Genomic DNA, 15,696 nt, shown 5'->3' with positions numbered 1-15,696 from the left:
ACAGCCAGCCCCACAAATCATTGCAGCAGATAGAAGCATGCCAGAGCTCCAGCATCTCCCAATGTAGATATTAAGCTCTGCGTGCATCACACCAGAGATAACTGCAGACTTTGATCTCCATATGCAAAAGAAGGATCCACTCCATATATGTCCTGTTCATGCTGCCTCCCTCTGTGCAATTACCAAGAGTCGGTGATGCTGCCTGATCCTGCCCTCCAAAGCCTGACATGAGGAACCTGCTCTATTGGAGAAGGCTCATTGTGTGATTTAGAAGATGGCATGTTTCTGCTAATCAGTAGAAGTTGGAGGGGTAGTAACCTGACCTCCTATAACAGGTGTTGCTGTGACTTACTGGGAGGGTGATGGGCGATGCAGCAACCATGGTGCTACAACCATGCCACTGGCAGTGCCAGATTAACTCCACCCTGCCACCCACTGCTACCACTTGTGACTCTCTCCCTGCCAGGGTTTCAGACAGATGTTTTTCCCATTGCGTGCTATCAGATCATTCTAACTAGTGATCTTATTTATTTGTTGCATTTCTATCCCATCTTTCCTCCAAAGAACTCAAGGTGGTGTAAATGGTTCTTCTCCCCCCAAATTTATCCCCACAATAAACCTGTGAGGTAGGTTAGGCTGAGAGTGAGTAATTGGCCCAAGGTCACCCAATGAAGCCTAGTGTCATTTGAAACCTAGTTTCTCAGGGTCTGGTCTACTGGGACCTCCAACATAAAAAGCATTTGCTGTTCAACTGAGCCAGGCCCCTGTATATTTAGATATAACCAACGCCTAGAATGATGATGATGACAATTTATTTTTTGTACCCTGTGCATCTGACTGGGTTGCCCCAGTCACTGTGGGTGGCTTCAAATAGAATATGCAAAAACACAACAGAACATCACAAATTAAAAGCTTCCCAATACGGGGCTGCCTTCACATGTCTACAGAATGTCATATGATTATTTATCTCTCTGACATGTGACGGGACGGCATTCCACAGAGCAGGCACCACTACCAAGGAGGCCCTCTGCCTGTTTCCCTCACAATGAAGGAACCACCAGAAGGTCCTCAGAGATAGACCTCATTTGGGGCCATTTAGGGCTTCAAAGGTCAACAACACCAACACTTGAATTGTTCTCAGAAACATACAGGGAGTCACTATAGATCTTTTAGGACCAATGTTATATGGTCTGTCTTGTCGTGATCCAACCTTAATCTGTTAACCGCCATCCATCCTCCAACCACCTCCAGACACTCACACAATTCATCTTGTATGTTTAGGGAAATTTGCCATGCAAGAGTTTAAAAGAGTTTGTTGTTTTGTTTTGCCTATGGCTTGCAGAGATAAACTGCATCAATTTCATTTAGAATCCAAATAAAGGGATAGCATAATATAGGCAATGATGCAAAATCTTCAGTCCATGTCTCTCTATGATTCAAGGCCTATCTACACATATAGAAGAATCTCATGATACAACATTTGTTTTTGTTTCTATTTTTGACTCTTCTATATAGGCTAATAAAATGAACCTCCCAATGAAACCCACACTGAAAAGTAGTGTGATGTGAAGTCCTCTTATTAATGATGAATTCAGTTTTTAATATTCTATTAATATGAATTTAACACTGCAATTTTTGGTATTCTTTATTCACTAAAAAAAATCTTCAGGAAGAAATGGCACACTTTATTTAAAACAACCATGAGAGACACCTCTATTTTTATCTGTACTTTTTATTTTAAAAAGAAAAAAAATCAATGTGGCACTAGCTGAAGCATAAGATAACAAAGGTATTTTATGTAAAGAGAGCAAATAATCAGATCTGAAACTGCTCATTAAGAATCCTGATGACTAGACAAGGTTTTGTAGAAAGTGAGAGATACCCAGAAACAGAACTTGGTAGCCATGGAAACAGATGAATAAATCTGATAAAGAGTTTATAAGAACTTCTACATAGGCGCATGACAACATGCCCACATGTTCACTAATATATACATACAGACAGTATCTGGATCACTGGAACTGAGACCCTGTTTGGCAAAGATTGATAGCTGTGTACAGTGCAATGAAGAGGAAAAACATAATACATTTGTTTATCTACATCAAGCTGAGAGGAGCAGTCAAACAATAGGAAAGGTGTGTGGCCTTCATGGCGTAGATTAAGACTGGCTGGGGCTGTGTGGAATTTTTTTTTGCAGAGAAATCTGAAAGCCGAGCAGCAAATATTGCCTTAGATTTTATTTTCGCACAGAAATCCATGCTATGAAATATTCATATACGTAGCCTGTATTTTGCTGAAAAGCTGACTTGAGTGATTGCACCTGGTCTCCATTGAGCATAACCTGGGGCGGGGTGAGCGTGAGTTGCATGTTTCTGAGTTAAGGTAAGGTCAAAACAGGCAGATTCTACTGATATGTTATACTACCTTGAAATAGAGAGAGAGAGAGATGGTTTCATGTGCTCATCTTTGGAAGTAATACAAAATGGGGAAGGGTAAGTGCATGCTAGAGAAAAGCATGCCTAAATCCAGTTACTGTACATAAAGATGCTTGTGAAAGTTGCTGGGTTTGATAAAGTGACATGGGTGTGTGATGTTCAGAGTCAAACCCTACAAGTCCCCAAATTATTCTGGGGATCAGATTAAAATCTGAGCTGGGGGGGACTGGTTTAGCCATGGGGGGCAGTCTGCTACCCACTACTAGAGAGATCCCCTTAAACTTGTAATCCTGCCGGCTCCTGTATGTATGTAGGCTTCATTTGTCTTCTGCCCAAAATCTTGCTTGGGAAAGGGAATCTGTCCATAAGGAGATGGTTGCATGATTAGAATCTATTTGTGGGAATAATATACCTCTAAGTGGTTCATGTTTCAATGACCTGCATCAAGCTTCCACCTTTTTGTCAAAAGGAAATGCGTTTGCCTTGACCAGAAGTGTGTGTGTATATGTAGTGTGTGTGAGAGAGAGAGAATACGTGCAACTCCTTATAAACAAGGACTGTCCTGGTCCTTCCAATATCACAGAATGTTCCACATGCACAATAGGAAATAATATTGATGTTCAAGGTCCAACTTGGATGGCTTTAAAAGTGGATTAAACAAGTCCATGAAGGATAAGGCTATCACTGCCTTCTGCCTCCATAGCTCTGAATAGTAATGCTTCTGAATACCACTTGTTGGAAACCACAGGAGAGGAGAGCTCTCTGGTACTCAGGTCCTGTTTGTGAGCTTCCCATAGGTATCTGGTTGGCCACTGTGAGAAGAAGATGTTGGACTAGATGGGACATTGGCCTGAGTCACCAAGCTCTTCTTTTTATATATTGGTCACACAGAGCTCTATGCAAGTATGGCAGTCAGTATATACATTCTAGAACCACTGAGCCAGGACATATGCATCTTCATTCTGATGTGTTTGAAACTTCTTGCCCACTCAGACAATATTAATCACAAAAAATAAGGTTTTCTATCTATATGGAAATGCTGTTTGAAAATGTGTCTTGGGAAAATGTTTTATCTGAGCTCAAGCCAGTGTTTTTTATTTACACCACTGATTGTTATAATATCTATTCATGTTATTGTAATGCCTGAAATTCAGGGTTGCATAACTTGATGATCTTCAGATACACCTTCTCTTTGCAAGGTTCAATTGAATTACTTTCATTCATTATTGCTGCACCCTCAAGTGTAAATGAATGAGATAAAATTAATGTCCTTCACGACTGGAATTTTATCGATGAAGTCTTACAATATTGTCATTTCCTTTGCTTCATTATAATTCTGGCTATTTATTTCCTATCACGTTTTGAACATCTGCGGGTTTATTATTAACAAAGTTTCCAATAATGTAAGAAAGCACTTAGGTTATCATAAAGGGAGCATGCTTTAAACATCTGCTTTAAGAAAAGGTGGCAGAGTTTACAGTTTAATAAAGTATTTCATGTTGTTTATATTTAATAAAAGTAGGGACTATAGGCACTGTTTGGATTCCCACTTTTCTGAAACCGTTATCAGATGTATTGATTTTAAAAAGCACCTTCATCCAAAAATTGATCCCCCTGCTCTGCCCTATAGAGCTAGAGATCTCAGGACTGGGAATGGCTGTTGGTCCTGAACAATAGCATCTTATTTCGGTATAGTAGAGATGGGGAACCCGTGGCTCTCCAGATGTTGCTTGCTGTACTACAGCTCCCACCACCCCTGGTCACTGGCTATGCAGGTTTCAACATCTGGAGGCAAAAGGCCCACAACCCTGCTATACAGCTTGGGATCATGGCATCAACTCCCCATCCTGACCCTAATGCTGCTCACCTCCAGGATGCTATAAGCATTTACAGGCTCAAATGGGCTAATTCCATGTTCCCCAATGGCACCTTCAACATTTCATGACTTCATCATGGTCATGGTGTACCTGTTAGTTTGAATCTGTTATCTCTACTTTTGCAGGCTTCTGTTATTTTATTTTGAAAATGAAGATCTCACAGTCATCCACGCACACACAACTGGTCAGAGAGTCCAGTGATAAAAGCTTATTTGATCAGAAATAAATCTTAGCCATCTCCGTAGAATGTACTCTTGTGCAAGTGTGTGGAAAAGTTCATCCATTATGGATAAGGAAAAGACGTGTGATGTATGAAAAGAAGCATGCTTACCAGTCGGATCATATCATCAGTCTGAGTCATAGCAAACAAATCCAAGCAAGAAATGCTAAATTAGCCAGGAGGAGTTTGGAAGAATGACAGATACAGAAATTCAGCATTAGTTGGGTTTGGTTTTTTTTAAAGGGACTCCTGTTTGTGATCAACATCATCAAAAGCCTATTTAAATTCAGCTCTAAAGGCAAGAAGAAAATTCATGTGGGGTATGTATTTATTTATTTTTAATCATATTCACACACACACACACACACACACACACACACACACATTCTGTCTGCTACAAAACCTAATGAGCCTTTAAGATGAGGAAGGATATAATACCACTATCAAGATTAAAGGAAGCCAACATGATGCCTTCCAGGTGCTGTTTGACTACAACTCCCATAATCCATAACTGCTGGAGCTGATGGCAGTTAAAGCCCAACATCTTTGGGTGGCTATTCCAGATCAAAATCTATTCCATTAATTAACACACATTGGACTTCTTCCACATTGTACAGTGGAAGCCATCATGCATGGGTGATACTGTCATTTGGAGATTGTGTATTTTTTATTTATTTTTTTGCAGTGTCCAGGTAGGTAGCATCCTCTCCCCCCAACACAAACACAGCAAGATTATCTCCTCTAAGTCTGAGTTTTTAATCTTACATACTGTATCTATCTTCCAATTTGCTCTGTTTACTTTGAAACTCAGTGTAATCTTTGACTTGTGTTGTTTCATTTCTTCTGTAAAAATTCAAATTTCATGCCAAATCTTGTTTCCAGCCTCATCATAATTCTAAACTTTACCGCTTCCTTTTCACTTTATATTGGAAAGTTGTTAAAGCAATCTCTTATCTCAGACACCCTGTTAGCCTTCCTGCCTGTACTTTTAAACCTTTGTTAACTGTGCTGGCTTCTCTAATCTACTGTATCTACTGTAGATTAGCTTTTCTTCCTTCCATTTTCCATCTTTTTGCTCTGTCCATTGGCTCCAGATTCTCCCATATCTAGGCTAATTGCCTTTCAAATGCTTTCATGGTTCTTCCTGCCAATTCTTCTGCCCTCCATTTTTCTAGAAGTGGTGGCAAATAACCACACAACACAGAGTTGCAACTGACTTTTGCAAATGTGGAATTTGAGGAAAACAGAAGGGTTGTGTTGGATCCTGTCCTGTCCTTAACACAGAGACATGGAGTAAGAAGATACAGCAAGCATAGTTCCAAGTGAGCAACTTGCTTTGACAAACGTGAAATGAGGGGAAGGCCTATAATTCAGTAGTAGATAAGGCTGGAGGAGAAATTCAATTCACTTTGCATCTAAATGTGAACATACAGGCAGCCCCCAGTTACCCGCATTCAATACATGTGCGACCGTGTATACGTGCATCATGCCAACCCCAGAAGTGACTTTAAAAATTGCTAAAATGGTACCAGAAGAGGCGCAAAGCAGTCAGGAAAGGTGTAAAAACAGTGCCTAGCGATCCCATGGGCCTTTGCCATTGTAATCCCAAGAGCCCTTGCACTGACCATTGGGGCCTGTGGACAATTGGGAGTTTGAGGAAGGAGTCTGGGAGAGAGCAATTGTGTTGGGAGTCTGGAGGAGTTTTTTTGAGCTGTTCTTTGAGATGGCACCTAAACACACAGCATTGTCATCTTCCTTGGGTGATGACAAACCCAAGACAAACCCTTTGCCCTAAGTCTCTGTGGGAGTCAGCTTTTACTCCAGTAAAGAACCACACCGCTCTTCAACAACTGGCTACCTCAGCTGAGGGCTGCCACTGGATGTTGTGATCCCAGCGCAAGGTATGCAACTAGGGATGGAATACAGTTCCGATCACCTGCGCAAGGATGAACAAGAAACAATCCAAAGCCATATTGTTTCATATGATCATTCCAAGCAAGTCAATTAGATTGTTGATGAAAGCATAATGCTTCAGTATTGAAATGCACTGTAAGTTATTCATGGAAAGTCCCTTGATCACCAGTCCCTAAGGCTGCAAACCTTACCTTGCAGCAAGTCTCATTAAACTCATTGAACATCTATAGAGTGTTGTCTGCTGCTTTTTGGTACAAGAGAAAAACAATTTTATTTCCTCACACCTTTTTTAAATACCAGCTGAATTATTTTTAACTTGCCCTGGTTGCTGCTGTGTGCTTTAGACTGCCCCTGCTGTATTCTTTCTGCTATTGCTATTGATTTATTGTTTCATTTGTTGTTAGTGATTGGAGAGCCATCAGGATATTACATAATTTGGTTAAGAGCTCAAATTTTTGAACACTGTGGACAAAAAAAATGAAATAAAAATGCTGTTACGTTCCCTTTAATTCTGAAGTCAATAGGAAAAGTCATGCATTTTTTATTTCATTTTAGTTTTACAAGGAATGAGAAAAGGTCATTTAGCCACTGGTGAGATACTGGCTACACAAACATTTTTGCTCCCATTTACACATCTGGTGTATGTACTGCAGCACTTTTAAAGTTGTTCAGTGTTGACCGAGTTGCTGCTCCCTTGATTCAATAATATCCTGGTAAAAACAGTCCCAAAATCTCCTGGAAACTCTAAATATAAAAACTGTGTACATTCTCCTGAAACATCAAAAGAAAAGATGGTGAACCTTCAGTTACTGTTGGATTAAAAGTCCCATCATTCATCATCATTAGCCATGCTCGCTGGGGCTGATGAGAGTTGGTAGTCAACACATCGAGAGTGAGGGCAGGTTGCAATTTCCTTGTCCCTGCTTAGAAGCATCCCAACTGCATGTACTCAGCACACATGTTTTCATCAGACTGCATACAGCACAGGCCATTTGGGGGGCAGTCTTATGCTCATGTGTCTGGGAGCAGGTACCATTGAACTTAATGGGGCTTCTCTCTGTGTAAACTTGCATAGGATTGCTCTGTTAGGGACATGTTGCTTAACAATGCTATATGGCAGAAAACCAAAGTCATCTGATTTGGTGCAGTCCTAATATTTACACATTTCCGAGAAGTCAGCCTTTGTCACTGAAAGTTTGCTTCTTGCAACTTATGCTGGGGCATAAAGAGAACCAGGTTCCCAGGATTATGGCTTGAAGTGATACATAGTTTCAATAAAAACTGACAGTGCAGCAAGTCTAATGATGCTGTCGGAGACAAAAATGCATACCCATGATGGAGTTTGTAAATTCATCACTTGTCAGATTTGTCAATACAGGAATTAGAGAAGGAAGGAAAATATTAGACTGCTCAGTAGCAAAAACATTACTCCAACTGAAGATTTGACACTTTTCTTAAAAATTTAGATGAGCCGTCACTAGCTTGGATATTTTTTTTTAATGAAGCAACCTAGATTTAGCATTCCTCAAATATAGACATTAATATTATGTCAAACGATATATATCTTAATGCCTCCTCATAAATACATAGAGATGCTAAATCAGGGCTATGTGTGCACTGCATTAATAAAATAAAATAAATCTATGCCAAGAAAAACAGGATCCTGCAGTTTATATTCGCATTGTGGGATATCTCCCATCATGCTTCTATGGCATGTTGGATCCTTCTGGAGGGGTTCTGAAAAGATAGGCTGGAGGAATGTGGCGGCAGAGATGGATTTAGGACAGCATATCTGGTTCAGTTGCACAATCTGCTGAGCCTAGGGGGCACTGCAGGGCATTGCAACTATGGCATAGTGAATTGACCAGAATGCAAGGCGAGAGGCGGGTCCCTGAATGTTGGCCTTGCACAGGACACCACTGAAATTTGAGAAGCCAAAGTCTGTCCCTGCAGGCACGATGGATGCACAGTGAGAGGAGTCGGTTATCTGACCAACTGACATCATTGTACTCTCTCTTTTACTGTTCTTGAGATGGGAGCAACAGCAGGCAGGTGAGGACAGAGTAGGCCATAACTCTCTCAGGGTAAAAAAGATGTGAGAGGATCAGCAAGCAGAACTTGTTTCAAGGGGGTTCTGAGCATCACCTATGTTCCTTCTGTGAGTTGGGTATTTTTTGGTGTCCGCAACAATTTCTTAAATTTCCAAATGGGTCCCCAAACCCAAAAAAGACTTAGGACCCCTCTCAGCAAGGCATTCGACAAGGTGCCCCATGATATTCTTGTAAAGAAGCTGGTAAAATGCGGTCTTGACTATGCTACCACTCAGTGGATTTGTAACTGGCTGACTGACCAAAACCAAAGGGTGCTCATCAACGGTTCCTCTTCATCCTGGAGAAGAGTGACTAGTGGGGTGCCACAGGGTTCTGTCTTGGGCCCGGTCTTATTCAACATCTTTATCAATGACTTGGGTGATGGACTGAAGGGCATCCTGATCAAATTTGCAGATGACACCAAACTGGGAGGGGTGGCTAACACCCCAGAGGACAGGATCACACTTCAAAACGACCTTGACAGATTAGAGAACTGGGCCAAAACAAACAAGATGAACTTTAACAGGGAGAAATGTAAAGTATTGCACTTGGGCAAAAAAAATGAGAGGCACAAATACAAGATGGGTGACACCTGGCTTGAGAGCAGTACATGTGAAAACGATCTAGGAGTCTTGGTTGACCACAAACTTGACATGAGCCAACAGTGTGACGCGGCAGCTAAAAAAGCCAATGCAATTCTGAGCTGCATCAATAGGAGTATAGCATCTAGATCAAAGTAATAGTGCCATTGTATTCTGCTCTGGTCAGACCTCACCTGGAGTACTGTGTCCAGTTCTGGGCACCACAGTTCAAGAAGGACACTGACAAACTGGAACGTGTCCAGAGGAGGGCAACCAAAATGGTCAAAGGTCTGGAAACGATGCCTTATGAGGAACGGCTAAGAGAGCTGGGCATGTTTAGCCTGGAGAAGAGGAGGTTAAGGGGTGATATGATAGCCATGTTCAAATATATAAAAGGATGACATATAGAGGAGGGAGAAAGGTTGTTTTCTGCTGCTCCAGAGAAGCGGACACGGAGCAATGGATCCAAACTACAAGAAAGAAGATTCCACCTAAACATTAGGAAGAACTTCCTGACAGTAAGAGCTGTTTGACAGTGGAATTTGCTGCCAAGGAGTGTGGTGGAGTCTCCTACTTTGGAGGTCTTTAAGCAGAGGCTTGACAACCATATGTCAGGGAGTGCTCTGATGGTGTTTCCTGCTTGGCAGAGGATTGGACTCGATGGCCCTTGTGGTCTCTTCCAACTCTATGATTCTATGATTCTAGATTCTAATTGCCTAGGGTCACTTGTGGAAGAGGACTTCTAGCCAAGACAATAGCATGGGGCAGCCACAAAGGGAGGAAAACAAGAAGTGTGAATCACTGCAAGCAGCACTGTGAACAGCAAGAGGTTTGAAAGCAGTTTTGAGAGAAGCTTATTCCGCCCACCCCAAAAGCCTCACTTCAGCCTTAAAACAAACAAACAAAAACCTAATGTGGAAATTCAGGGCAGGTTTATAGTTAATTCAGCACCTGGCATTGTTTGTTTTGTTTCCAACCGAACTCCCGTGTACCATTGCAGAAGATTAAACTATAGCCAGGCATTGCAATGTTCATCTACGTCAGTAGTTCACTTAAAATGGATGGATGGTTTGATAAATGAAGGGATAAAAAAGAGGTGGGAAGATGGAAACTTGAAATGGCATGGTGATAATGAGTGCTGACTGTTGTTAGAAGACGCAAGTCATCTAGCCATCTGTTGGAGACTGACAAAAGAACAAGCAAGGTTAAAAAGAACAAAGCTCTTTGAAAATAAATGGTTTACTCAACTCTAATTCTGATTTTTCTTTTTTTTAAGAAGAACAACAATTGCAGCACACACTTTCAATAATCCCAAGGGCCGAGAAGATTGTCGCATGCGTGATACACTTCACGTAAATCCATCTTAAGGTTGTAAATCCAGGTAAGTTGTTAACCCTTTTAAGGAAAAATGATATAATAGCACCATTTTTTAACTTAAAAGATTTCTGCTGGAAAACTCATTTAAAAAGTAATCCAGATTCACAGGTTACTAAGGATTGTAAATGAGAATGAAATGCATCAAGCTTATCCACGCATACCAATTTAGCATTGCATTAGAAGTGACTATTTAATGGACTTTTTAGTTTGCTCAATATTCTGCTTACAATACCTGATTTCTTTCTTTCTTTTTCAAAGTCCTCAAAGAACTCTTGCTTTCTTTTGCTTTGAGCTTTCAACAGGAAATCGTATATCTCTGTATACATCTATGTTTCACTTTATGAAGTCAGTGCTAGATCACTGCGATGTTTGAGGAAACAATGGATCAAATTAAGGTACAGCACACATTGATTCTGAGGGGGAGGAAAGTGATTTAAGGCAATTTGCTCCGAAATAAGATAAACTTTTAAAAAAAAAGTTGGGGGGAGAAAACTGACGTAAACATAGGCTGCGTTCTTTCAAAGCCATGGACCTATTGTGTGTGAAGACCCCCAAACCCCCTCCAAAGTAAATCACACAGGACGCAGAATATTTGTTTAAGATTTTTGGCATTAATTTGGCCACAACTTTATTGATTACAGCATGTGAGTGGTTGCTTAGGCATTGGTTCAGACTACCTGAACCTGCACCGGAGGAACAGGGCTGACAACTGGAACCTCCAGAGGTGAGTAAGGGGAAGCATACTGGGGGAGCACAGAGGCAGATTTCCGCCTCTTAGTTCACCCCAGATGTTCCCAGGAACTCTGGCATGGCAGGAACTCTGTCATGGCCCTACCCCTGAGAGGGGATTGGACAGAGCAAATCGACCCCCTGGATTCCTTTAATGGAATTCCCTAGCAGCAGCAACAAAAAAGAAGGGCAGACACAGCCAATCCATAATCCCCTCCACCAAAGAATGAACCAATGCCTAACCGCCAACCTTACACAGTTGTGACAATTTGTTACACAGAAGGCAAAAACCAAATGGCACCAGCCAATCAGCCAAGCAGCAAAATTCCTACCGGGCCCCTGTTGGGATACTGCCAGGGAGACGGAGCCAACAGGCAGCCCCCCCCCTCCGGTCATCTCTGGACGATCACCGATCTTCCGTGGAACATCAGTCAATTAGCAACACAAGCCTCAGAGACATTCCAAGGCCCGTGCACACCCTTTCTGCAGAGTTTCAACAACGGAAGATTCAGACAGAAGAGCATATTTACAGCTTTATTCAACGTAGATCAGAACAAAGGAAAAACATGACTGCTTGCCTCCATGTCCAGGAAAACAGCCGGAACAAAAGCTATATACAAAACGGAAACTCCCAGTGAGCAGGAAGTAAACAGGCATGTGACACACAACAGCCTGTTCCCTTTTTAAGGTGGAACGGAAATATCCTAACATCCCCTGCTTCAAAAACAGATAACCCCTAGACAGGCATAGCAAGGTCAAAAACATAACCTTAAATTATAGGGAGGGAGGGAGGGAGAGATATCCGCTGCATGATGCGAAAGAGAAAATACTTCGCCTCATGCAGCCCCTTAAATATCCCCTTAGTTGCCAATCAAACTCCAACCGACAGAAAATTTTCTCCAGCAACAAAGGGGCAACCAATGAAGTGCGGAGGATATCCAAATGGGCCCACACCAGCAACAAGAAGGCAGTTTGGTGATCTCACTGCAACACTGGGCTCTCCATGATTTGGAGGACATGATTTGGCTGAAATGATTCATCTTGAACAGAAATGAGTTTTTTCAATTGTTCCTGCCCACATAGACATATTATATTATAATTAGATTTATTAGCTTCCTTTCACCAGAAAGTCCCAGGACTGGTTACAGCAGTATAAAATACAGAATTAAAATATACATTCTTTAAAGTGATGAGTGATCCAGACAGCCTTATAAGAAGCCCCCCCAAAGTCAGTACCCTGCCAGAAACAAAAGCAAAAAACCCAAAGCATCCTAGTGTTCTGGGGGCTGGCAGTGCCACATTTCTATGGAGCAGGAGGGGACTTGCCATGCCTGACACAATGTCAGCATAGAGACCACAATTTAGTCTGTATACAGATAAGACTATGTGCCACCCATTGCACTGAATGAATATAGGCAGGGGAAGGACTGCTAGGTGTAATCCCATTTCCAACCCATCTAGATAAACATTTAACTATCTGCAGGACTTAACTCTTTGTGAACTGGGATTGTAGTGAGTAAGACCGAGGTCATAAGTCCACTTATCTAGAGTAAGTACCACTGAATTCAACAGGGCTTACTTCTTAGCAGACATAGTTAGGAGTGCAGCCTAAGAAAAGGGTGAAATCCAAACCCAACCCCATTTCCTCCCTCTCTTTGGAACACTACATCTCAGTGCCTTCTGCTGGTTACTGCTGATGGGCAGCCCACCAATGGCACTCCCACCCAATCAGTGAATGAATGAATGAATGAATGAATGAACCTTTATCTGCATCAGCCATCAACCATAGCAATAAAACAACAATACGATATACAAAGAATATAAATAAAAAGTCAATTATATAAAATACATTTTAGGGTTTTGAATCAATAGTCAAATAGTGGATCTTATTCTGATTGCCCCAGCTAAAAACCTTGCAACCTTTGCTGTCACTTGCTCATCTTGATCTGTCAAGAGAAAGGACACTGTGGTAGTGGTTGGGCGACCTGGAATGGACAATAAAAGAGGGGTGATAACCTCATTCCTCAAATCCTTATAAAGAGTGTAAGCCAAAAGGCCGGGCACCACTGATTCGGTACTACCATCTCCACAGGGACATAAGCGTTTTTCATGTGGAATCTGTTGGAATCATCCCCCAATTGTCCTTCAGTGGCCTGTGGGAGACTGGCCGAGTTGGAAGAACTAGGCAGAGGGACACCTCTGCCTATTTCCCCCCACCCCTGACCAACATAAGAAGATTTGGGTTGCTCTGCAAATAAGTAAGTAATTAGATATAATATCTGCAATTCCCTTGATTTGCTGGTGAATCACAAATATAGGGGTGGTTATGGTAATTGAGACCATTATTTATTTTTAAATGTATGCTTTCCTTTCCTTATAAAAGTACAAGACATCTCCCAAACCAGAATCACAAAATACAAAAAGCTACCCACACCTTAACCAAACAGATTTACCAAATGACAGACAATAGTTCTTGAGTTTTACTCTCTTTCTCTCCTCCCCACCCCTTGCCTACCAAGCTGTGAATACATACAGTGGAACCTTGGGTTAAGAACTTAATTCGTTCTGGAGGTCCGTTCTTAACCTGAAGCACCACTTTAGCTAATGGGGCCTCCCGCTGCCACCGCTCCACCGCCTCATGATTTCTGTTCTCATCCTGAAGCAAAGTTCTTAACCCGAGGTACTATTTCTGGGTTAGCAGAGTCTGTAACCTGAAGCATATGTAACCTGAGGTACCACTGTACAGGCAAACATCAACAGTCTTTTGACACACACTATAACATATCCAGCAGAAGTAGCTCAGGGCAAGGGAGAGCAATAACCTCTCTTAAAGGAACTGGTTTTCAAAATGCCTGCAGCCCTCTCTCTGGCTGGCTTAAAATATTTAAAAGAGAAGAGCTGAAAACTAGGCATGCCATACATCAGGAAAATTCCTGACATGTCCTGGTTTTCAGGTGTAAAAATGGTGTCGGGGAGAATTTTGCCAAATTGGCAAAATGTCAGGGGAAACCCAGATGCATGGCAACATGATGAAAAAAATCAACATAAACAGCTCCAAATACTTTAAACCACTATTTTGGGGGAAAGCCCCCCCCCCAAAAAAGCTCAACAAATATGGCAAACAATATATAAAATATATGTTCAAACATAATTTGGAGAGAATGAGAAATAGAGGAATGTCTGTGCTCTCCGTGTCAAGCAGCAGGTAAGCGAGAGAACAAATCAATCACTGTATATATAAAGTTTAAGATCAGCTGCCCTCATAGATATGCCTGGCACTTGATTGGAATATTGATGATCCCCTGGTATTCTTTAGCAATGCAACCAGCCAATATCTCCGTGCTTAAGCAGGCATTGAGGATTCCTTTCTTTTCCAGACTTTTTACTGTTATTACTTTGAGTAGCAAGTGCCTGAAGTCTAGTTTGCAACTAAGAAAAGGAAGGTCATTGTGAAAGTTAGATCCTGACATTAAAGAGAATAATGTGCATTGTAGAGCAGAATAATTATCATATTTAATGAGTGTGGGAGGTTCTTGGAATCCATCAGCCAGCTGTCTACTGGCACCTTCAATGTGCAATGAGGAGATGAGCACATTATCTGAAACGATTTTTTAAAATAACTATTAATGGCCCTAACATATCTGGAAATAAGAACATATACAATATATATGGGGCAATACGAGATATGGTTGTATTCTCTATTGGTGATGCAACTGTAGAGCAATATTGCACAGGAAATATTGTTTCATGGCACTGTTTTGCCAGCACTTGATACTGTACTTCATACAGAAGAAGAGGAGGAGTTTGGATTTGATATCCCGCTTTATCACTACCCGAAGGAGTCTCAAAGCAGCTAACATTCTCCCTTCCCTTCCTCCCCCACAACAAACACTCTGTGAGGTGAGTGAGGCTGAGAGACTTCAGAGAAGTATGACTGGCCCAAGGTCACCCAGCAGCTGCAGGTGGAGGAGCGGAGACACGAACCTGGTTCACCAGATTACGAGTCCACCGCTCTTAACCCCTACACCACACTGGGTAATATAATACTAACTATATTACCCTATTTTCCATTTACCAAGTCCCACAAAACTCTGGTAGGATATAAATAGTACAACATCACTCATCCTTTGGGGTCACCAATTGCGATTATTCATACTTATGGACTGTGTGACAAAAAAAGAAGTGAAAATGTTGTATTATAACCGGATTTGGGCCCACTCCAAAAATGAGTGTAGCGGCAGCGGCAGAGGAAGCTCTGTTGATGGAACTGCCTCTGGCTGTTGCCCAGTTGGTGTTGACCTGTGGCAAAGCCTTCTCAGTGGTGGGTCTCCATTTATAGCATGCCCTTCCTGGCAAAGTGCACCTGCCTCTCCCTCATAAATGACATTCAGGAGAAATTTTAAAACATTCCTGTTTACTCAGGCTTTGATGGCTGATAGATACTGGCCATGGCAACTGCGAATTTAAGAGCTG

Source organism: Podarcis vaucheri (assembly GCF_965113315.1).
Source record: "Podarcis vaucheri genome assembly, chromosome: 4".
NCBI classification, from domain to species: domain Eukaryota; kingdom Metazoa; phylum Chordata; class Lepidosauria; order Squamata; family Lacertidae; genus Podarcis; species Podarcis vaucheri.
Note: the sequence above shows the minus strand (reverse complement) of the source record.